The sequence below is a fragment of the Mesoplodon mirus genome (assembly GCF_964341445.2).
Source record: "Mesoplodon mirus genome assembly, chromosome: 5".
Taxonomy (NCBI): domain Eukaryota; kingdom Metazoa; phylum Chordata; class Mammalia; order Artiodactyla; family Ziphiidae; genus Mesoplodon; species Mesoplodon mirus.
In genome coordinates this window covers 85,464,736-85,488,201 of record NC_138980.1, presented here as the reverse complement: position 1 = coordinate 85,488,201, position 23,466 = coordinate 85,464,736, and the positions used below count along the sequence as shown (strand labels likewise).

At 37.1% G+C, this 23,466-nt stretch overlaps 1 protein-coding gene across 17 annotated transcripts in view; it reads left to right on the top strand.

Moving 5' to 3' along the window:
- The window catches only part of LOC309804101 (zinc finger protein 226-like), a 439,178-nt gene that overhangs the window by 211,778 nt on the left and 203,934 nt on the right, over positions 1 to 23,466 (top strand). Inside the window, exon 12 of one of the 17 annotated variants that reach the window (XR_014294074.1) lies at positions 18,795 to 19,156. The exons of the other annotated variants lie outside the window; for them this stretch is intronic. The gene's annotated coding sequence lies outside the window, so the exon portion shown is untranslated. Of the gene's footprint in view, positions 1 to 18,794; positions 19,157 to 23,466 lie in introns of those variants that run through there. 17 annotated transcript variants of the gene reach the window in all.

Genomic DNA, 23,466 nt, shown 5'->3' with positions numbered 1-23,466 from the left:
CATGTTGATCATGGAGACACAAGATGAAAGTAGCCTGATTGCTGAGCTACCACAGGAAAGACAGTGTCTTGGAAATTTACCTGGAACCACAGCAGACTTTATGTGAGAAATAAGCCTTTATCACGTTATACCACTGAGGTTGTAGGACTTACTCATTCCTGCAGCATATCCTTAACCATTACACTGAAACTTCTGCCCTAATTAGTTAAACTTGTACTTGTATTCTTGACTCACCTAGTATTTAAGGACACAGGAATATAAATCCTCTGCATATAATTTGTTTCTATATCTTGTTTATGTTCCTAGTGCCTTGCTGAATGGTACATGTTTGCTAGAAATCATGCATAACACATTTTATTTCTGCTAAATAAATATAAACCAAAAAGTTTCAATTATAACTTTTCTTCTGCAAAACCTGTTACCAACTCCATGTTAAAAACATTTTTCACAACTTATTTATTTCTTCCTTCTCTGCAATAGATTTTCTCTTTTAATCAAAATTATCTCCCCATCCCTAAAGTTATAAATTCCTCAAGGACACATGAGAAAATGTTTCGTCAACTCTGTTTCTAGGCTATTGTGATAGATTAGTTGTATCATTTATGTTTCTTAGTAATTCTCATAGTACACTGCAGGTATAAGCAGCAAATTATAGGCAAGATTTACATTCAGTAGGTCAGAATTTACTAATAGATGTTGATTAGTTATTCTGGTGGTATTTCAAGCTGGCTGCTGTTGTCATGACCTCCTTCCATTCGTTGTCCTCCATGCCTCAGTTATTCAGCTCCCAGCAGGGATAGACACACAGTAGTCAACCACAGCATGGGAAGAAGGAACCTGCTCCCGGATGACAATTTTCATAACTGATACTTTCATAACTTTTTTTTTTTTTTCGCGGTACACGGGCCTCTCACTGTTGTGGCCTCTCCCGTTGTGGAGCACAGGCTCCGGACACGTAGGCTCAGCGGCCATGGCTCACGGGCCCAGCCGCTCCGTGGCATGTGGGATCTTCCCGGACCGGGGCACGAACCCGTGTCCCCTGCATCGGCAGGCAGACTGTCAACCACTGTGCCACCAGGGAAACCCTATGTTCCCATTCTTGACACCCAAATATCTGCTTCAGTTGTAGCACAATCCACAATCCAATCCTATACGCATATCTCTAGGTTTCTTTTTCCCTCCTTAGTTTTTATTCATCCCGATTGGCAAAATCCAGTATTAATCTTTCCTCTCTTAGTGTCCTTTGTTGAGAAGTGTTTTTGCTGTGGGACATCTTCTCTCACTACTTTACAGGCAGCTTTTCTTTTCTTTCTTTTTTTTTTTTTTTTTTTTCTTTTAGTAGTCAACATACTGTGCTAAGGGATATGTCAAGTTTATTTTACCTTCTTTGGGTATCTGAAGTTCCGGTAAAAAGGCCAACTACCTAGAGACATCACCCTCTCTGGTAGGGTTCTATGCTGCTAGCTTAGATGAATGAAGTCCATTTAAAAGCACCTTGACTGGGTTTCTCATGAAAGGATTTTTACGCTATTAAAGGTTTAAATTTTATTTTAAACCTTTCTTTTTAAAGTCATTAAAGTTTTACTTTTATCAGAGAAGTATATGGTCTATGTTAAAAAATAAAAAGGCAGAATAGTTCATAATAGATAAGTTTTTTTTGCCCTTACTCTACGTTATCCCCAGTCCTCACCAGAGGCAACTACCTTATTTTAATTGTTTTTGTTTTTAGTTCTCCTAGTCATTGCCATAATTCTAAATAATATGCTTCTTCCTTTACTTTTTGATTTATGACTGAGAATAGTTACTGACATTATCTACATTCCTAAGGGGAAGAATTTATCTCTCTTGTACAACTCCTGCCTCTTTGCTCCTTTCTCTTCTTTCCATTTCTTCTAAGTAATCATACATAAAAACATTCTATTAGTTCCTCTAACTTCCAATCATATCTATCTATCTGTCATCTATCTGTCTATCATCTCTCTATCTGTCCCTCTACCTATCTATTGTTTTATGCATCTATATATTTTTTATGTATCCTCTTTCCATAGTCTCCTTTGAATCCCTGCCCTGTAAGATAGATGTTTTTGTGCTGGTAACTTTTTTACATAATTGCTCTTTCCATTGTCAATTTCTGAGAGCTATACCTCTACTTTTACATTTTTTCATATCGAAAACATTTACAATTTATACTGTAACCATAATTAATCTTGTTCATTTCTATAGGTTAATTCTTGAATCTGAAAATCAGTGAAAAGTCTTTTCATCGTTATGGCTATGTTAATATGTTTCCATTTCCTTCTCTGTGGGTCAAATGCCATTACCCTGTGACACTTGAGAGCGAATGTAGCATCAAGGCCAAGTGGAGTATTTTTTTCTTATACCTTAGCAATCTCTCAAAATCATGCACATTTTAGTTTCCTATGCTTTGAAGTTATGATTCGTCTGTATAATTTTTATTTTCCTAGATTTTTTTCGTTTGTTATCCTTTCTCTAAGATTTTCTTTTTGTCTTTGTTTGTATGCAGTTTGAATATGAGATTGCCAGGTGTACTTTTTTTTTTTTTTTTTTTTTTTTGTATTTATCCTGCTTGGTGTTCTCTGAGTTGGATATGTGGTTTGGTGCCTGTTTTGGAAAATTCTTAGCCATTATCACTTCAACTATTTCTTCTGTTTCTTTCACCTTTTCTTTTCCTTCTGAAATTCCTACTCTACATATGTGACACCTTTTGTAATTGTGACACAGTTCTGGAACATTCTGTTCCATCTTTTAAATTCCTTTTTAAAATTTTAATTTACACTCAAGTTTGAAAGTTTCTACTGACATATCTTAAGGTTCACTGATTTTTTTCCTTGTCTGTGTCCAATCTACTGATGAACCCATCCAAAGACATTCTTTATTTCTGTTACAGTGTTATTTCTATCATTTTCTTTTCTTAGTGTTTCCATCTCTGCTTACATTACCCACCTGTTCTTGCATGTTTCCCATTTTTTCCCACTAGAACCTGCTATATTAATCATAGTTATTCTAAATTCCTGGTCTGATAATTCCAAAATCTCTGCCATATCTGATTCTGGTTCTGATGTTTGCTCCATTTCTTCAAGCTATGGTGTTTTTTTGTTTGTTTATTTTTGCCTTTTAGTACGCTTTATAATTTTTGGTTGAAAGCCAGACATGATGTACTGGGTAAAAGAACTTAGGTATATAGGCCGTTAGTGGAATGTTTTATGCTTATCTGGCTAGAAGTTAGGCTGTGTTTGCTGTTTGCTGTGACTGTGGTGTCAGAGGCTAAAATTTCCTCTGGTATCCTTGTTTTTGTCTCCCCTATTGTCTTTGGGTTTTTCCTGGACATTCCTTAAATAGTGTGATTGTTAATTTTATGTGTCAATTTGACTGGGACATGAAATGCCCAAATATTTGGTAAAACATTATTTCTAAATGTGTCTGTGAGGGTGTTTCCAAGTGAGATTAGCATTTGAATCTGTCACCAGTGAAGCACATTGCCCTCCCCAATGTGGGTGGGCCTCATCCAATCCACTAAAGGCCTGAATAGAATAAAAGGTTGAGTAGAAAATAATTATTTCTCTCTGCCTGACTGTCTTTGAGCTGGGACTTTGGTCTTCTTCTGTCTTCAGGCTTGGACTTATACTATCAACTTACTTGAATCTACTTTGTCTCCCAGAAATTTGCTGAAATCCTTGTTGAGTGATAACCATGCCCCATTCTTTGCATTGTTATTGTTCTATTCATTTAGCATCTATCCATCTGTTGCTTTATTTTCTTATTGAGATAGAATTGACATACAGCACTGTATAAGTTTAAAGTGTACCACATAATGACTTCACTTATATACATCATGAAATAATTATCACATTAAGTTTAGTGAACATCCCTTGTCTCATATAGATACAAAATTAAAGAAATAGAAAAAACTTTTTTTGTGTGATGATAGCTCTTAGGATTTACTCTCTTCAACAACTTTCATACGTAACATACAGCAATGTTAACTCTATTTATCACGTTGTACCTTTTGACCCCCTTCCTCCAATTTCCCCTTCCCCCCACCCCCTGCCTCTGGTAACCACAAATCTGATCTCTTTTTCTATGTGTATTTGTTTTTGAAGTATAATTGACCTAAAACACTATGTTAGTTCCTGTCACACAACAGAGTGATTTGAAATGTCTGCATATTTCAAAATGATCACCACTATAAGTCTAGTTACGATCTATCACCATACAAAGATACTACATAATTATTTATTTTATTCCTCACACTGTACATTTCATACCTGTGACTTGTTTATTTTGCAACTGGAAGTTTGTACCTCTTAGTCTCCCTCGCCTATTTCTTTTCTTCCTCTACCCCCACCTTCTGGCAACCACCTCTTTATTCTCTGTATCTGTAACTCTTGTTTTGTTTTGTTATGTTTGTTCATTTGTTTTGCTTTTTAGATTCCACATATAAGTGAAATCATACAGTATTTGTTTTTCTCTGACTTATTTCATGTAGCATAATACCCTCTAGGATAATCCATGTTGTTGCATATGACAGGATTTTATTTTTTTAATAGCTTAGTAATATTCTATTGTGTGTGTGTGTGTGTGTGTGTGGTGTGGTGTGTGTGTGTTTATCTTCTTCTGGGCTTTTATCTTGTTCCTTCATTTGAAACATATTCCTTTGTCACCTCATTTTGCCTAATTTGCTGTTTTTATTTCTATGTATTTGGCAGGTTGTTTGTGTTTCTCGACCTTGGAGAAGTGGCCTTTTGTAGGAGATGTCCTATGTGTCCCAGCAGCACACTCCCCTTTGGTCAACAAAGCTATGTATGCTCTAGGGGTGCTCCACATGTGGGCTGCATGAGTCCTTCTGTTGTGGCAGGCTGACTACTGTGGGCAGTCTGGAAGGTGTGTCTGTCCCCTGGTTTGGTTGATTGCCAGGCCCTGCCTTGGATGGAGGCTGCCCATCACTATTGGGTGGGGCTGAGTCTGGAGGCAGCTGGCTATGGATCACTGGGGGATTGTGGGACTAGTTTTGGCCCAGTGGTGGGAGCCACTTTTGGGGTGGGTGATAGCAGGGTTGGGTGTCCTGGATCTAGTATCACCCTGGTAGGTGGGGCTGGTTCCTGACCTGTCTGGCTGTAGGGTTTGGGATGTTCTGAAGCTGGTGTTGACCCGCTCATGGATGGGTCTTGATTCTATGGTGGTGGCTGAGGGACCCAAAGTGTCCTAGAGCTGGTGTTGGCCTGCTGGTGGGAAGGGCTGGGTACTGACATGGGAGGCTGTGGGGTTGGGGGGGGTCCTGGGGCTGATGCCTGCCCAGTGGTGGGTGGAGTTAAGTCTGGGTGTCTCTGGCTGCAGGACCTGGGGGTCCCGGAGCTGGTGTTGGCCACCTGTTGGGTAGGGCTGGGTCCCAGATTGTCCTTGGGCTGGTGCCTTCCCACTGGTGGGTGAGGCTGGTCCTGGGGCTATTGCCAGCACACTGGTGGGCCAAGCTGGGTCCTGGGGTCTCTGGCTGTGGCTTCCTGGGGATCCAGGAGTTGCTTTTGGCCTGCTGGTGGGTGGGACCAGGTCTCAACAGCTGGCTATGGGGCAATGGGGGCTCCTGGGTCTAGTGCTTGCACACTGGTGTGTGGGGCCAGGTCCTAGGCCCTCTGGTGGACGGAGCCAGGTCTTGGGTTGGCTGTGGGCTCAGGGGGTCTTAAGGAAGTCAGCCTGCTGGTGGGTGGGGCTGTGTCCATGCCCAGCTAGCTGCTTGGCCTGAGGCATCCCAGTACTGGTGCCCACAGGCTGGTGTCCAAAGTCAGGTTCCTTCATTAATAAGCTAGAGGAAAGGATTCCAAGATGGCTCTTGCCATCAACAGTGTCCTTGTGGTAGAACAAGCTTCCAAAAATAGCTGCTGCCAGTGTTTATGTCCCCAGTGTGAACTCCACTGGCCCCTTGCCTCTCTGGGAGACTCTGTAAGATCAGCAGGTAAGTCTGACCTAGGCTTCTTTCAAATTACTGCTTCTTCCCTGGGTTTGGGAGCATGTGAGATTTTGTATGCGCCCTTTAAGAGTGGAACCTCTATTTCCCACTGCCCACTGCCTCTCCCAAAAGTAAGCCCCTTTGACCTTCAAAGCCAAACATTCTGGGGGCTTGTCTTCCTGGTGCAGGACCCCTGAGTTGGGGAACCTGATATGGGGCTTGGACCCCTTGCTCCTTGGGGAGAACTTCTACAATTATGATTATCCACTCCTTTGTGGGTCACCCACCTGGGGTATGGGTCTTGACTATACCATGACTCCACCCCTCCTATCTATCTTGATTGTGGTTCCTTCTTTAAATCTTTAGCTGTAGAAGATCTTTTTTGCTAGTTGTCCAGTCTTTCTCATCAACAGTTGCTCTGTAAATAGCTGTAATTTAGGTGCTCCTATGAGATGAGGTGAGCTCAGGGTCTTCCTACTCTGCCATCTATGCCTTTCTAGCCCATTTACTATGTTTATGATGTTATTTCTTCAATGAAATGTGGAAGCTTAGTCCGTCTCCTTGAATCCAAAAGCCTCATTATTTATAATGTGTCTTCTTTAACTAAATGAGACATAAATAATTCTCACTATAAAAATTCAAGCAACACAGAATTATATAGAACAAAAAGTTAACACTGCCTTTATCTCTTGCCCACTTTAATCTTCACTTCCTCCTCATCAGCTGACCTTTGCCATATGTAATCCTCCCTTTCCTACCCACTGACCTCCTTATATAGAACCACTGTCAATAGTTTGGAATATAGCTTAGTGGACTTTTTCAATACATTTTGAATCAAATGTAGTTATAAAGGTTTGTTTTATTTTACAATAAAGGGAATCAGATTCCATGTATTATTTATGTAGCTTGCTTTTCAGAAAGACTATTTATTAAATGATATGTTTTTAATCTCTTGTCATAGTTAAAGAAATTTCTCCCCCAGAATTAACTGAAATAAATTTGGGTTGAATTCTTTCCTCAGACCAGTTATATTGGATGTCATATGTCTGATATCATTTAATAATTTAGAATCAACTTACTTTTAATTAAATTATCCCTCTAAAATATTTTTACGTTTCACAGTGATTTGTCCTGAAAAATAGAAGTTAGAAAATAGAAAATAGAAAAATAGAAATTCTAGCCTACTGTAAATCACAGAATTTCAGCTTTTATTATCCATACTTTATGAAAGAAGAAACTGAAGTTCAGAAATTTTGGTTTTCCAAGGTTACAGGGATAACAAGCAGGATGAACTGAGTTCATGGGTTTCCTGACTTGCGATGTGGTGCTCTTTTAGCCAGGTCATGCTTCCTTGATAATTGAAAACTCCATCTCCCACAGGAGAAAAATTAAACTACTAATTAATGTGAAATATCCTTTAAGATTGAATAAAGTAAACCTCATATAAGTAATAAGTAAGGAATTTATGAAAAATAGATCCAGTAGCTGTAGGCACTGACTCAGTTAAAAATTCTCAGTACATAATAAGCAAAGATAGTCTGAAGTGTGTGGGTGAATCTCTTCCAGAAAGACTTTCCTGATGACCTGCCCATCTCCCCAGATAGTTAAATAGTTAACCACTTCCTTTTCTAAACTTCATTGTTGTGCTTTTGATTCTAAATTATGACTTGTTTACATGTGCATCTCCCCTCTTGGTACTAAACTCCTGGATGATAGTTTGTTTTATTCATGCCTGAATCCCAGCACCTGGGGCAGTACATGGCTCACTAAATGTTTCTTGAATGAACTGACACTTTCTATTATGATGTTAAGTTCTTTAGATTTGACCCTAAGGATAACTAACTGCAGGCTGTGGCAAATATTAACTCTATGAGTAACCTTACCAGGAGAAGATTCTAAGTAGTTCTCATGACAATTATGAGACAGGACAGTATAAATCAAGCTGGGACAGAAGGTCACATTTTTTTTTTCTATACCTCTGAATTTGTGCACTGAAAACACCACAGTTTTAGAACTTGTGCAAGGAATAATCCCATCATCTAATAAAAACATTCAACTATGTTTGGGGGTGAGTATATTTTTAACAACTCTCTTGCTAAACAGCACCTCTCACCTTTTGTTCATTTATATGTCAGGTTCAGAGTCTTCAATGAGCTGAAGTATCTAGCTGAACTTAACATTTTGTTTTCTCTGTTTTTAAAATTTATTTACAGTAACCATCCATTTATGATAAATGACAGTTTTTCCTGTGGTCTTAGCATATATTATCCTTTAATGATAAATTAATTTATGTTTTAAAGTGGCCCAATTTAAAGAAACATTCTAAGTAAATGATAGCATAGGAGGTACATGCACATGACAGTAATTGTGGCAGTTGTATATGAATGCCTAAAATTTGAGGCACACTGGATTACAATGTAAAGTTAGAGCTGGCTTCTAATTCTAGCAGCACATCAACCAAGGCCAAATGTGTGCACTAAGGTGAAGGTGGAGCCTTGTTAGAGCCCTGTGCAGCTTCAGGAACACCAGGGCTGGAGGGGCTGGCCCAAGTTTGAGTCCAGAAGGCTAGTAACAGCAGACTTTTCAAGAGCCTCTTTGTTTATCTCCGATTCATCCTTCTGTGTACTCTGGTTTGGCTTCCATATTACTCCATCAATACAGCTGTCACATATTCAAAAATGACCTTCCCCAGGAGACATTTGTCAACACTCATCTTCCTTGACCTTTCACTAGCTTTCATTGTGTATTATCTCTCCACCATTCTTTAAATGCTCTTTTCCCTAGGCTCCTACTGTTTGGCCTTTTAAGTCATATGGTTTCAAGAAGGCAGCCAAAGAGAGAAAAGCCACTTTTGCAGGCTGATTCTGATCTGTCAACCTACTAAATCTTGAGTTTTCTCAAAGCTGGTTTCTAGGCTCTCTTTTTCCCCCTCGGGACTCTTGCCTTGGGCAAATCTAATCCACATTCAAGGCTCAATTCTCACCAGTGTGCAGAAGACTTGCAAATTAGCAGTTTCAGCCAGACCTCTTCCCTCTACTCCAGACCCATCTCCCCAATTGTCTTCTTGACAGTTTCACCTAAGTGACACCTGAAATTTGTGTCCAGATCAACTCTTACATTGTCCTTCTTCCTATTTCCTGAATCCCTCATCAAACCTAGTCCTTCCCTCCTGTTATCTTTCTCAGTAAGTAATGCCATATTCCACACATTACCAAAGCCAGAAAGCTTAATACCTCTTATAGCCCTTATATGCTATATTTGATCCATCCCCCAATTTTGTAAGTTTTTCCTCTTAAATATTTCCCACAGATATCCCTACCTCTGAATCATTATTACTTCCATTGTCCTGTTGAAGCTACCATCTTCTTTCCTGAACCACTCCAATGGCATCTATGTGACCTACTCCCTACTTTTCTTCTCTCTTTACTCACTTCCCCCTTTCTGTTGCTCATGCTCTAGTGAAAGTATTCATTTCAAATATTACCACCCCGACCCCTTGCTTGAAAATCTTTTGATGACTTCTCATTGCTCTTAGGATAAAGATCCAAACCCTTAACATAAACTTGAAGACCCTACATGATCAGACCCCACCTCTTCCCAGTAAGGCCTCATTCCACTCCCCAGCTCTGCCTGCTTTTTCACTAAACTGTGCCCTGATTGTTCTCCTTCAGTACATACTGTTCCTTCTGCCTGAGATGCTTCATCTGTCCTCCCTCCCATCCTTCCACGTTTGTCGACTCCCAACAAGTTCAAATGTCCACTTAAGCTTGCTGCCTCAGAGAAAACTTACCTTTCCTCCCTGATCACAGCAAGCCCTCCTGTGATGAGCTGATATGACACCACATCTCTTCCCTTCATGGCACTTAATCATGGTAATAATTTCACCTCTATTTGTATGTTTATTAGTTTAGGGCTATCTCCTCTGCTAGATCATATTCCATGAGGGGTACCCAGACCATGTTTGCTTTTGTTATATTTGAGTCCTCACTTTTTAGGAAAATCCTTGACACATACTAGGTGCTTAATAAGTAGGTCTGGAATAAATGAAGAACAAAGGAAGGCAATGAAGTTGAGTGTTGGAACAGTGGGAAGGTTGGGAGATATGAACAAGCAAAATACAAATGATCTTTGTCTTCTTTGTTATCTAGCCATTGTTCTTCCTGGTGAGGATGAGTGCCTTCTCTGTCTACTGAATTGGGACTGGAGATATTAGAGAGAATGAGATTAAGAGTACCTAGTAGTATTGCTTCTTTGAGCCTTTCTATTCCCTATTTTGCATTTCCTTCATGGGCTAGGGTGTTGATGTGAAAGTATACTTATAGGAAATGGTTAATTGTGAGAATTGAAATATAGAAGCTTTGCTTGATAAAAAAGTATTCTCATTGATTGGGAAGACTTTTCTCAGATGGGAAAATGTAAAGGCCATTTCTATATTCAATTGACTAGTTTTTGATGGTGTAAACTAGCTCTTTTGTAAAGTACTTGCCAAAAAGTGAATCTCTGTTCATTTAAAAATCATCCATTTGTGTGCAAGTAAAATTACTTGTCATGGTTTGAAAGGATTATTTATGGTTTCTAAACATTCATCTATCCCAACTCATCTCATATATTGCCTTTACAAAATGGAAATTTAATTCCATTAGAATGTTCTGTTGTCCAATATATACACCTTGTTATAACATGATTACATTCAATTGCTGCCCTTGCTATATTAGAAAATGACAAAGTACATCAAATACTTTTTAACTTTCTACTATAATATGTCCTGGTGACTGTGACTAATGCTACTGATGATCACTTCAAAAGATAATCCCTAGGAACAGTGATATTTCACATTGACCCAAGAAAAAATAGTTCATGGTAATACAGAAAAGAATAATAGTGGAAAATGAATTTACAACGTACTTTCCAAGGTTAAAGCCTTGCAAGATAGAAAACAAAGAATAAACTTTAAATGACATTTCTTTGTATTTGAATCTTAAAAACAGTTTCTTTGGCTTATATTGGATTTTATTAACTTTGATGTTAAACTTATATAAAATATTATATGAATATGATTTTTGGAAACTAAAAGTGCTGGAATTTCTTAATTCTTGAAGTATATTTCTGTATGTATGAGATGGTGCTGGTTGCAGATGAGGGGCAGGCTGAAATTGACAAAATGGCCTAAAAGATGTTATGTGCTTAACAAATTACGTTACAGAGATGAAATCAGACTGAAGGGTACCTGTCAAACTTAAGAAATTGGCACTTTCTTGCTGTGTGGCCAACTGCTTGCTTCATAGGAGGAGATGCCATATGTTTTTGGCATGGCTCACACTAAGGGTTGCATGAACAGTAGTTAAGGGGAGATACAGCATAGGTTGTTAGCAACAAAAAAAAGACTTTGGAGGAATTTGATACTGTTCATGAACATATGATTAGGAAGAACACTCAGATTAAAAAGTTCGAAGGGAAATGCACACGTCAAGTATTCAAAACTGAATTTATTTCTAAAGACCAATTTGCATTTTTAGGCATAGGCAGTCTGTAAGGTTTTAAACATCTATGTCTTCCTTTCTTTTTATCCTCTTCCGCAACTGAGAGTGATCATTTTAGCAATGTCAATGTATTTTTTGACCCTGATTTTTGAATTAGAATGTGTGTGGTTCCCCTTAGCTACTCTGCAGGAGCTAGTGCTGCTGGGGGGTTTTGTACCCTCAGCCTATACACTAACAAGGAGTTTATAGAGGCCATTGGCTCTACCAGGAAGAAGATCACAACTTGAAACTTCAAGTTTTGATCTTATCTTTCTATTGTATTCTGAGAGCCACACCATGGAGTGAATGCAATGTCATCTTTCCCTCAGTTTCTGGGGTAGCTTCAAGCAAAAAAATCTTTTCTGTCAGGGAAGAAAAGATTTATTTTTTTAAATTTTCAGGTAAAAGGTACAACCATGGCAAAGTCTTGGGATTATCTATCGTAAAACTTGTCAAACAATGACATGTTTTATTAAGTTGTCATGATAACTCATCTTAACTCTCAGGAGATTTTGGCAATTATTTCTTAGTTTTAATGACAGTGGAGATATATTATAATCAAAAGATTTCAAAAACATTATTGGGCTCCAGAAGACCTCAACAGGGTCTATATATATACTTTGAAGATTTATTTTTGTAATCATATAGCAGTTTTGTAATGTTTATTACTTGTTTTCTCCTAAACCATGAAAGCAACTGCTATTAATGATTGTGTAGTTTTGTTTTTGAAGAGAGCATATGTATTATGGGAAAACAATTTGGAATTTTAGCTGTTTGATGAAATGGACTAATTCAAGGAAATGAATCACAGATTTACCTTGGGACGTAGTTTTTCCTAAGAGTTAGTCTGCAAACTCAGTGAGGGCGGGGGCCATGACTGTTTTGTTTATCTATGGCTCTTCATAACCTGGGACATACTATGTGCTCAATAAATACTTGTTATCTGATGGTCGAATAAGAAATAATGACAGACTGCTGACTAGTATTGTTTAGTAGATCATATATGTAATGGAGACAATTATTGAATGTACTTGCTAGAGGCTCAGCATCATGTAATATGCTATGCAGTTGTAAAATATAAGGTCTGGCCAACCATAATAGACAGAGGAAGGGAAAAACTAGGCACGGCAATAGAATATAACTTATCCACAATGGGTTGAACTGAAGAAAACTTTATTCCTATTTGTGTCAAGTACAGATTGATGAAAAGATTCTTGAGATGGTTTGTGTTCAAGTGCTTTGTGAAATGGACGTATTTATGAAGAGTTGTAATATATTTTAATGATCAAGGGGAAATTACTATGTAAAACAATTCCTATTGAAGATTTCCTTGTAAAACTAATGACAATGATTTATTCTCTATGTAACTTGAGATTTCATCCTTCAGAAAAGCATAAAATGTTAAAAAGCACAGTTACTTAGGATAAAACTAAACCAGTTTTTCATGTTGCCACACAATGCCTTCTATCATGGAATTCTCATAGTTATCAGAGTCACATCTTGTTTTACAAGTGGAATGCAAATTTTATAACATGAGGCAAACCAGACAGAAATAAGCTTAATTTTGTCGGTCTTCTGTAAGACTGTCTCTTGCATTGTTTTTCCCATGAATAAGCATCTTGATGTAAAGGTTAGGTTGAAACCATCCATATCTGTATAAAAATCTCTCTATATAAAAAATCTGTATTTTATATATCTATATGTCTATACCTATCTATCTAGTCTCTACATCTGTATACCTCTATCTATATCTATGTCTATATAGCTTGCTCTCCCCTGTCTATCCATCCATCCCTAGAAAGATTCTTGAACTCAGTACTTTGACAAGATTTTTTTGAAGATGACTGAGCCAATAATGAGAACAATGCTCAGTTCATTATAGATGAAAATATAAAAATATGTAGAGAGTTCTAGCATCAGATTGGAGTTCCTTCTCTCTCTGGTTCTGGTAGTAACTCTTTATCCATGCAGATAAATAGTTTTGGCCACTTCCTGATAGGGTGCTTGGCACATAGCAGATGCTTAACAAACACTTGTAGAAACCGTGAGTCATCCACCTTCCAAGTACCTGGTGTTCTTTTGTGTGTCCTACTCTGGCTTATGCCCAGGATGTTCCCTGTGATGCCTGTGTCTTACATTAGGGTCCTTATTACTTAAATAAGTGACTATTTATAAAGTTGTAAAAAGAGTGCCAGGTATACTGTAAACATTTTAGAAGTGATTTAACTAAAATAATAAGTAATAGTATTACTTATTTAAAAAAAGATAGAGTTCTTGTGATATAATAGACAGCAATTGGGGTGAAAATAGAAAAATTCATTGATTTTTCAGTTGAAGGACACTAGGAAGTGACATATTAGTAAGTATAAATCAAGATTGTAGAATATAAGCTAAATAAAGAGGTGACTTTGAAGAACTGTGGAGAGACTGCAATTTTACTCCACCTTCAAGCTGACACATTAGCCACAGTTTCATGGATGCTGATGAATGGTCTCCTGGACTCGGTCTTCTTGTTTAGAGGACTTACAGTTACCTTGAACAGTTCTTTTGGCTCCATTTCAAACCAAGTTCTTTAGCTGTCGATTGAAAAGCCATTGAAAGATTGGGTTCAGCTACACTAAGCCTAGAGCACAGCATGAGCTATAGCTCCTGGCAACATTTGGTAGCAATTTTTTATAGCTCTCTCTCACAATTGGGTGAAAGTTAGGGCTAGAGATTCAGCACTTTATTTTTGTGTGGAGGCTTTAAAAAATTCCTCTTACTCCCAGCATCTATTGTTGGCTTCAAGATTTGGGACACAGAAAATCTGCTTTGACTCCTGCTTATTAACCGGACTTCTGTTTCCTTTTAAGTTGATAAATACGTCTTTAACATATTTAAATCCACATCCTTTCTCTTGTTATATTTTACCCATTATCTATCTCTTTGGAGTAGAAAGAGTTAATGAAGTGTGAAGTTGCTACATCATCTTGACCAGTTTACAGTTTGAGGTGATTTTAGAGCTGTGATTTTAGGCCAGAGTCATCTTCTCTTATGCCATTTTATATGCACTTCAGAAGTTCTGCTTTCTAATTTGGGGTGACGGTCATTGCACATTGTACTTGTTGGATCAGCTGATCAGTCTTAGTGGTGCAAAAGTGTACTAAAGGGTAGTCATTTTGGTGTTAACATCCAGCTGTAGTGGATTAAGAATGCATGTGCTTAAAAAAAAAAAACTAAAGACAAAATATATTATTCCTACATTTCCTCCTACAATTGGAAAGTTCAGCTGTGTTTTATTTTTCATGACTCCAAAATGGAACATCAACTGCATATATTAGATTAAATATTAGGTTATAGAACAATGCTTCTTGGGAAATAATCTAGAAGATTGATTGCCTCACCCTATGGCAGAAGGGACTAAGTAACCTTTTGAAGTGTCTCTGTCTTTATATGTTAAGTGTGAGATGAAGACAGAATGTCGATTCTGTCTTATTTACCACACAGAGTAGATGCTGCTTTCTCTATTCAGTTATTACTTTCCAAGGAGGTCTTTACCAATTAAAATTCAGCACTTAGTATAGTTCATAGCTCAATAATGAATGAATGCCTCAATGAATGACAAATTCAGTTTAAGAAAATTTTGTCGCCATTTGGAAAAGGTTGTCATCTACATCAATTATTCTTAAAACACCTGTAACATTAGTACATCTGCTTATTCTGGAGTTTATCATTTTATCTAATTTTTTAAGTTTTATATTTGTTGAATTTAATTTTTTAAAATAAACAACATTTAATATAGCTTTAACTGGTATGTTGGCAACCTATACTTGGTTGTATGATTATAGTGACATGTTTAACTACATATAGCATATTCACATTTTCTATTTTTAAAATAGACATCAATCATTTACCACAAATTCTTTATTGCCTCAAAGAGACATTCTTGGCAACAGTGTTGTCAAGGAAACACACTGGAACTGTTACATAAAAGAATGTCTCTTTGAGGAAAATCTTTCAAAATGATATTTCTATTTTTTTCCAGATTGTGTTAAATTATAATTTACAAGCAATTCAATTTAAGCATACAATTTATAAGCAGTCTGTGTAATGGTATAACTATGGAAATATCTGTCAAATACAGACATTTTTGAATTTTTAGTTTAAATAATTAGATGTCACTAATACAGTGCAAAGGCCTAACCAGGAAGAGATTAAAAAATAACATGATATCTGATTCTCATGTTAAACCCATTAAATTTTAACGAAATCTTTAAGATGCAAATGACATAGGTTCTTAGAAGAATTAATAGACGAAAATTTCCTTTATTTCCATGTTGATAGAGTATCTGAGGGAGAGAAAAAAGGCAATGATTACCTTTGAAGGTATAAATTTCAAAGACTTTAGAAACTTAGTAGAAGTACCGTTAAATAGCAAGTGTATATTATTTATGTGTTCAGGCAACCACGTTAGAAAACACTAGTTGGAGACTAGGATAGTCACTGACTCCTATCTTTAGCACTTAGTCGCTATCTATTTAAAATTTTTCTTTTAGAATTGAAGGCTATAACCTTGGCTGTAAAGTTTGGAGGAAGATATCCTGAAATATATATAACATATTTTTGCTAAAAAGCATGTATTGGTTTGCATTATGTCATAGACTATTTGGATTTATGGGGACTGAAGAGATCCTTCAATAGGTAAGAAAATATGCCAAGAAAGGCTAAGAAACTTGCCTAAAGTTCCTTAGGATCAAAACCAGAGATAGAACCTGGTTTCCTGATTCCTAGTTCAGTACCATTTCTATGATATTGTTGGCTTAAAGAACTTGGGTTACCACTCCTATCCTATGATTCTTTCCCACCCATTAGCACCACTGATCTTCAACTGAAATGTCAACTCCATGCAGCATTTTGGATGGTATTTAAGTCATTCCTTGTGGGAAGGAAGAAAAGAATATAAAAAACAGAAAAAAGATTTTTTTTTTGAGAAACATATAGGGATTCTCAAAAGACCTTGATGATACCCTAAGGAATACAAGGCTATTAAGTATAAAGAAATACTATAATAATCCAAGTAGATTTTGATAGTCAAAATTGTGAAAATGGATAAGCTTTGGCTGGAGACAAAGTGAAAATAAGGTATAAGGGAGAAGCGAAAGATTAGGCTTTCTCTTGTGCATTCATATTATAAAATGTTACACAGACAAACCCTGACTAAGATGGTATTCTTACCTGGCTTGTCTGTGGGAACATCAGACTCTTGACTGGTGTTGTCAAGTAGACTCACATAGTGAATATCTACAACTGATAGAGGGGTATTTACACTCTGACCTTTATCAAGGCAGCAAAAAAAATTGATCAAGTGCTACTTATCAGTGGTCAGTTTGGCTCACTAATGTTATGTACTTGAAAAGACTGTATATTCTTTTTTTCTCTGGCTATTTTAAAGATTTTCTCACTGCTGGTAGGTTTCAGCAGATTTACTAGTATGTGCCCATATGTGATTTCCTTTGTAATTATCCTGCTTAGTGTTCATAGTACTTTTTTAATCTGTTACAATATTTTTTTTATCAGTTTTGGACACCTCTCAGTCAATATATCTTCAAATCTTCAAATATTGTTTCTATTTTGCTTTCTCTTTCTCCTTCTGGCCCCCAAATACATGTCTGTAAAACTTTTCCACTGTATACCATTTGCTATTTGCACATTTGTTTCTGTATCTTCCATCTTTTCTGCCTCCAGATCATAGCTTGGATATTTTGTTTATACCCTTCTTCTAGGTCACTAATTCTCTCTATAGCCATATTTAGTATTGTTGGAGCCAGTATACTGATTCCAGATTTCTATTTGCTTTATTTTTGTTACGGTTTTAGTTATTTGCTCTTTTCTATTTACTTAATTATATAGACCTATTTATCTTAATGCACTCGCTTCAGGATCCCCTTTGTGACTATTTCTATAATATATTGTTTCTCCTGCATTTTAGACATACCATGTTGTCTAAAGTTGTTTAGACACTTAGTATCTCCTGTTTTGCCTGATAATTTTCATTAAGTTCTGGATATTATGTACCAAAAATTATGGATATAATTTAAGGATTATGATAATTTTATCTTCTCTAAGAGAGAATTTATATTTGTGTTCGGCCTGTAGTTAGGGACACTAGAAATTCCAGGTAATGTTTATACAATCAGGGTTGAAATAATTAAAAGCTGGCCTTCAGTCTGTATGAAAATTGTTTTATTTGTAATTCCTAACTATTCCTAGGATGTCAGACCTTTCAGTCCCAGCCCAATGTCTGGATGGTGTGCCAGATGACCCTCCCCTCTCTGCCCTTGGTTGATCCTTGATTTCCAATTTTTGTCCTCTTAGCCTCATGAATGTAGCGAAAGTTTTGCTCAGCATCTCAGACTTTTCTGTTAAGATGGGCAAACATCCTTAGGACACAAGCAGCTCTCAAAATCCAAGAAACCCAATCTGGGTTTTCTTCCCTTCTGAGATCTGTCCCCATAGGTCTTCACTGCCTTATGAGTTCTTTGATGCCATTACACAGATTTTGTTTAATTTTGTCCAAAGTTTCCATTTCCTTTCAGCAAGAAAACTAGTCCAGATTATCTGGTCTTCCATTACTGGTAGTGAAACTCCAAAATTTGTCTTTGAAAGTTGTCCTACTTCTATGTAATACTTGTGAAGTTTTAATTTTTCTAGCATCAAGATTTTGGGGAGAGGGCTTCCCTGGTGGCGCAGTGGTTGAGAGTCCGCCTGCCGATGCAGGGGACACAGGTTCGTGCCCCGGTCTGGGAAGATCCCACATGCCGCGGAGCGGCTGGGCCCATGAGCCATGGCCGCTGAGCCTGCGCGTCCGGAGCCTGTGCTCCACAACGGGAGAGGCCACAACAGTGAGAGGCCCACGTACCAAAAAAAAAAAAAAAAAAAGATTTTGGGGAGTGGTTTCTTTCTTTTAACTTTTTTTTAAAACCAGTGATACAGAGCTACAGCATAACAAAAAAATTTTAACTATATTTTAAATGTGTTCCTTTCAAGGTTTGCAGATAGAAATTCAGTAGAATTTCTTAGGAGTGAGGGAAATATAGTATGCTACATCTTTTCAATTATTCATTTAACACCTTGATTGTTTCACCTGATATCACATGTGTTTCTTCTGGAATTTCCAGTGGTATCATTTTTATTTCCTGATTGAATATTTGTATTAAGATTCTTTAAAAAACTAAAAATAGAGCTACCATATGATCCTGCAATCCCACTCCCGGGCATATATCCAGAATAAACCATAATTTGAAGAGATACATGCACCCCTATGTTCGTTGCAGCACTGTTTACGATAGCCAAGACATGGAAGCAACCTAAATGTCCATTGACAGATACATGGATAAAGAAGATGTGGCATATATATACAACGGAATATTACTCAGCCATAAAAAAGAATGAAATAATGCCATTTGCAGCAACATGGATGGACCTAGAGATTACCATACTAAGTGAAGTAAGTCAGACAGAGAAAGACAAATATCATATGGTATCACTTATATGTGGAATCTAAAAAAATGATACAAATGAACTTATATACAAAACAGAAATAGACCCACAGACATAGAAAACAAACTTATGGTTACCAAAGGGGAAAGGGGGAGGAGGGATAAATTAGGAGTTTGCGATTAACACATACACATTACTATATATAAAATAGATAACCAACAAGGACCTACTGTATAGCACAGGGAACTATACCCAATATTTTGTAATAACCTGTAAGGGAAAAGAGTCTAAAAAAGAATATATATATATATATTTGAATCACTTTTCTGTACACCTGAAACTAGCACAATATTGTAAATCAACTATACTTCAATTAAAAAAATTGTTTTATGGAACATAATTGGCAATTATAGAGTTTCTCTGTTGCTAACGTACTGTAGAATACTGTACAATATTAACTGAAAGCCTATTAAGAATCAAATTTTACATAATTAGAACATCTCATTTCCAGTTTTCAGAAAATTACAAATGAAATCAAAAGATATCTGCTGTTGTAAATAATTTATTAGTGCATATAAACATTATATGTACATATACAGGTATATATTTCCTTTACTGTATTTTAGATATACAAAGTTGAATACTCAGAATCCTTAGTGCATGCCACACTTTTATTATTGACTTATCATAGCCCACTTTTATTTGTTTTATAATTAAGTTAGTTATTTATAATAAATTAACATACATAAAATGACCATCTGATGTGAAAATTAGAACATTAACCATAACTTCTATATATCTTTTTATTAATTCCCAATCCTGTCTTTTTCTCCTCTTGATATAACCACTTTCCTAGGCTTATGTTTGCCATATATGCCTAAACAATATATTACTTAATTTTCGTATTAAAATTTTTTTTTCCAGAGCCTTGTCCTCTTGAAAGTATGCCATCTATAGTCCTCTGGGACTCATTTCACTTAGTATTTTTCTACTACTATTTTTATTTTCACATGAGTTGGAGGTCACCTGTTCTCACTACTACATAATATTTCACTGTGATTTACCATAACTTAGATATTCACCTGTTATGAACATTTAATGTGTTTGTGTTTTTTAATATAATGAACACCTCTGCTGTGAAAATTCTTGATCTCTTACCTTCTATATATTTACAAGATCTTCATTGGTTATATTCAGAGAAGTAAAATTTCTGTATTTATAGTGTGTAAATGTTCATATTTAAAAAATATGACTGTATTTGGCAGGCCAGGTGGGTGTGGCTTCTACTGGGTTCCTAAGTGTACACGTGTAGGGTCACTGGATTGGTCCCTGTGTGGGCAGGCTGACCTCTGGACCACAGTAGAGCAGGGCTGGAGCCAGATCACATAGCTGCTGCAGGGACAGCAGTTGGGTCCTAGGCCAGCAGGCCTGTTACCAGTGGGACAGATGGGTGTGGTTCCTCCTAGGTCCCTTGAAAGAAGGGACTGGTAGTAGGACTGTGGACAAGTGAGGCTAGAGCCGAGTCTGCGGCAGGCTGGGCCTGTTTCTGGTCTCCGGCTAGGGCCAGAGTCACTGGGTCTGCCGCCTGTGTGTGGACCTGTCTTCTTCAGGTGACCCTCTTCAGTTGTGGGCTCCATCAGGGTTTCACAACCTCTTATTTGGGTCCCAAAGCTCCCATAAAGGCACTTTTGTCCATGGGATGCCTGCCAAATATTTGTTCCTGTGGTAGGATGTGTGCTGGGTCCTCCTATTCTGCCATGTTGCTGACATTACTCCATAAGAAATCTTACTGATTCCCATACTCTCTAATAAATGTTTTGTTAGATTTCTTGATTTTTGCTTACTGAGTAGATACAAAATGATACCTTACTCTGGCTTAGATTTGTAATCTGTGATTATTAATGAGATTGGGCAACTCTTCAGTTCATTGACCATATGTGTTTCCTCTTCTGTGGAATCCCTATTCATGTCCTTTGTCTGCTTTTTGCTCATTGGGATATTTTCACTTTTCTTTTTGTTTTGTTTGAGTTTTTTTTTAAATTTTTATTGGAGTATAGTTGATTTACAATGTAGTGTTAGTTTCAGGTGTACAGCAAAGTGAATCAGTTATACATATACATATATCCACTCTTTTTTAGATTCTTCTCCCATATAGGCTATTACAGAGTATTGTGTTTGAGTTTTAATATGTATTTTTTTTTTTTTTTTTTTATAACAAATTTAATCAGTTATACATATACATATGTTTCCATAACCCCTCCCTTTTGCGTCTCCCTCCCACCCTCCCTATCCCACCCCTCCAGGCGGTCACAAAGTACCGAGCTGACCTCCCTGTGCTATGCGGCTGCTTCCCACTAGCTATCTACCTCACGTTTGGTAGTGTATATATGTCCATGCCGCTCTTTCACTTTGTCACAGCTTACCCTTCCCCCTCCCCATATCCTCAAGTCCATTCTCTAGTAGGTCTGTGTCTTTATTCCTGTCTTACCCCTATGTTCTTCATGACATTTTTTTTCTTAAATTCCATATATATGTGTTAGCATACAGTATTTGTCTTTCTCTTTCTGACTTACTTCACTCTGTATGACAGACTCTAGGTCTATCCACCTCATTACAAATAGCTCAATTTCATTTCTTTTTATGGCTGAGTAATATTCCATTGTACATATGTGCCACATCTTCTTTATCCATTCATCCGATGATGGACACTTAGGTTGTTTCCATCTCCGGGCTATTGTAAATAGGGCTGCTATGAACATTTTGGTACATGTCTCTTTTTGAATTATGGTTTTCTCAGGGTATATGCCCAGTAGTGGGATTGCTGGGTCATATGGTAGTTCTATTTGTAGTTTTTTAAGGAACCTCCATACCGTTCTCCATAGCGGCTGTACCAATTCACATTCCCACCAGCAGTGCAAGAGTGTTCCCTTTTTTCCACACCCTCTCCAGCATTTATTGTTTCTAGATTTTTTGATGATGGCCATTCTGACTGGTGTGAGATGATATCTCATTGTAGTTTTGATTTGCATTTCTCTAATGAGTAAAGATGTTGAGCATCCTTTCATGTGTTTGTTGGCAGTCTGTATATCTTCTGTGGAGAAATGTCTATTTAGGTCTTCTGCCCATTTTTGGATTGGGTTGTTTGTTTTTTTGTTATTGAGCTGCATGAGCTGCTTATAAATTTTGGAGATTAATCCTTTGTCAGTTGCTTCATTTGCAAATATTTTCTCCCATTCTGAGGGTTGTCTTTTGGTCTTGTTTATGGTTTCCTTTGCTGTGCAAAAGCTTTTAAGTTTCATTAGGTCCCATGTGTTTATTTTTGTCTTTATTTCCATTTCTCTAGGAGGTGGGTCCAAAAGGATCTTGCTGTGATTTATGTCATAGAGTGTTCTGCCTATGTGTTCCTCTAAGAGTTTGATAGTGTCTGGCCTTACATTTAGGTCTTTAATCCATTTTGAGCTTATTTTTGTGTATGGTGTTAGGGAGTGATCTAATCTCATACTTTTACATGTCCCTATCCAGTTTTCCCAGCACCACTTATTGAAGAGACTGTCCTTTCTCCACTGTACATTCCTGCCTCCTTTATCAAAGATAAGGTGACCATATGTCCGTGGGTTTAACTCTGGGCTTTCTATCCTGTTCCATTGATCTATCTTTCTGTTTTTGTGCCAGTACCATACTGTCTTGATTACTGTAGCTTTGTAGTATAGTCTGAAGTCAGGGAGCCTGATTCCTCCAGCTCCATTTTTCGTTCTCAAGATTGCTTTGGCTACTCGGGGTCTTTTGTGTTTCCATACAAATTGTGAAATTTTTTGTTCTAGTTCTGTGAAAAATGCCAGTGGTAGTTTGATAGGGATTGCATTGAACCTGTAGATTGCTTTGGGTAGTAGAGTCATTTTCACAATGTTGATTCTTCCAATCCAAGAACATGGTACATCTCTCCATCTATTTGTATCATCTTTAATTTCTTTCATCAGTGTCTTATAATTTTCTGCATACAGGTCTTTTGTCTCCTTAGGTAGGTTTATTCCTAGATATTTTATTCTTTTTGTTGCAATGGTAAATGGCAGTGTTTCCTTGATTTCACTTTCAGATTTTTCATCATCAGTATATAGGAATGCCAGAGATTTCTGTGCATTAATTTTGTATCCTGCAACTTTACCAAATTCATTGATTAACTCTAGTAGTTTTCTGGTAGCATCTTTAGGATTCTCTATGTATAGTATCATGTCATCTGCAAACAGTGACAGCTTTACTTCTTCTTTTCCAATTTGGATTCCTTTTATTTCCTTTTCTTCTCTGATTGCTGTGGCTAAAACTTCCAAAACTAGGTTGAATAAGAGTGGTGAAAGTGGGCAACCTTGTCTAGTTCCTGATCTTAGTGGAAATGGTTTCAGTTTTTCACCATTGAGGACGATGCTGGCTGTGGGTTTGTCATATATGGCCTTTATTATGTTGAGGAAAGTTCCCTCTATGCCTACTTTCTGCAGGGTTTTTATCATAAAT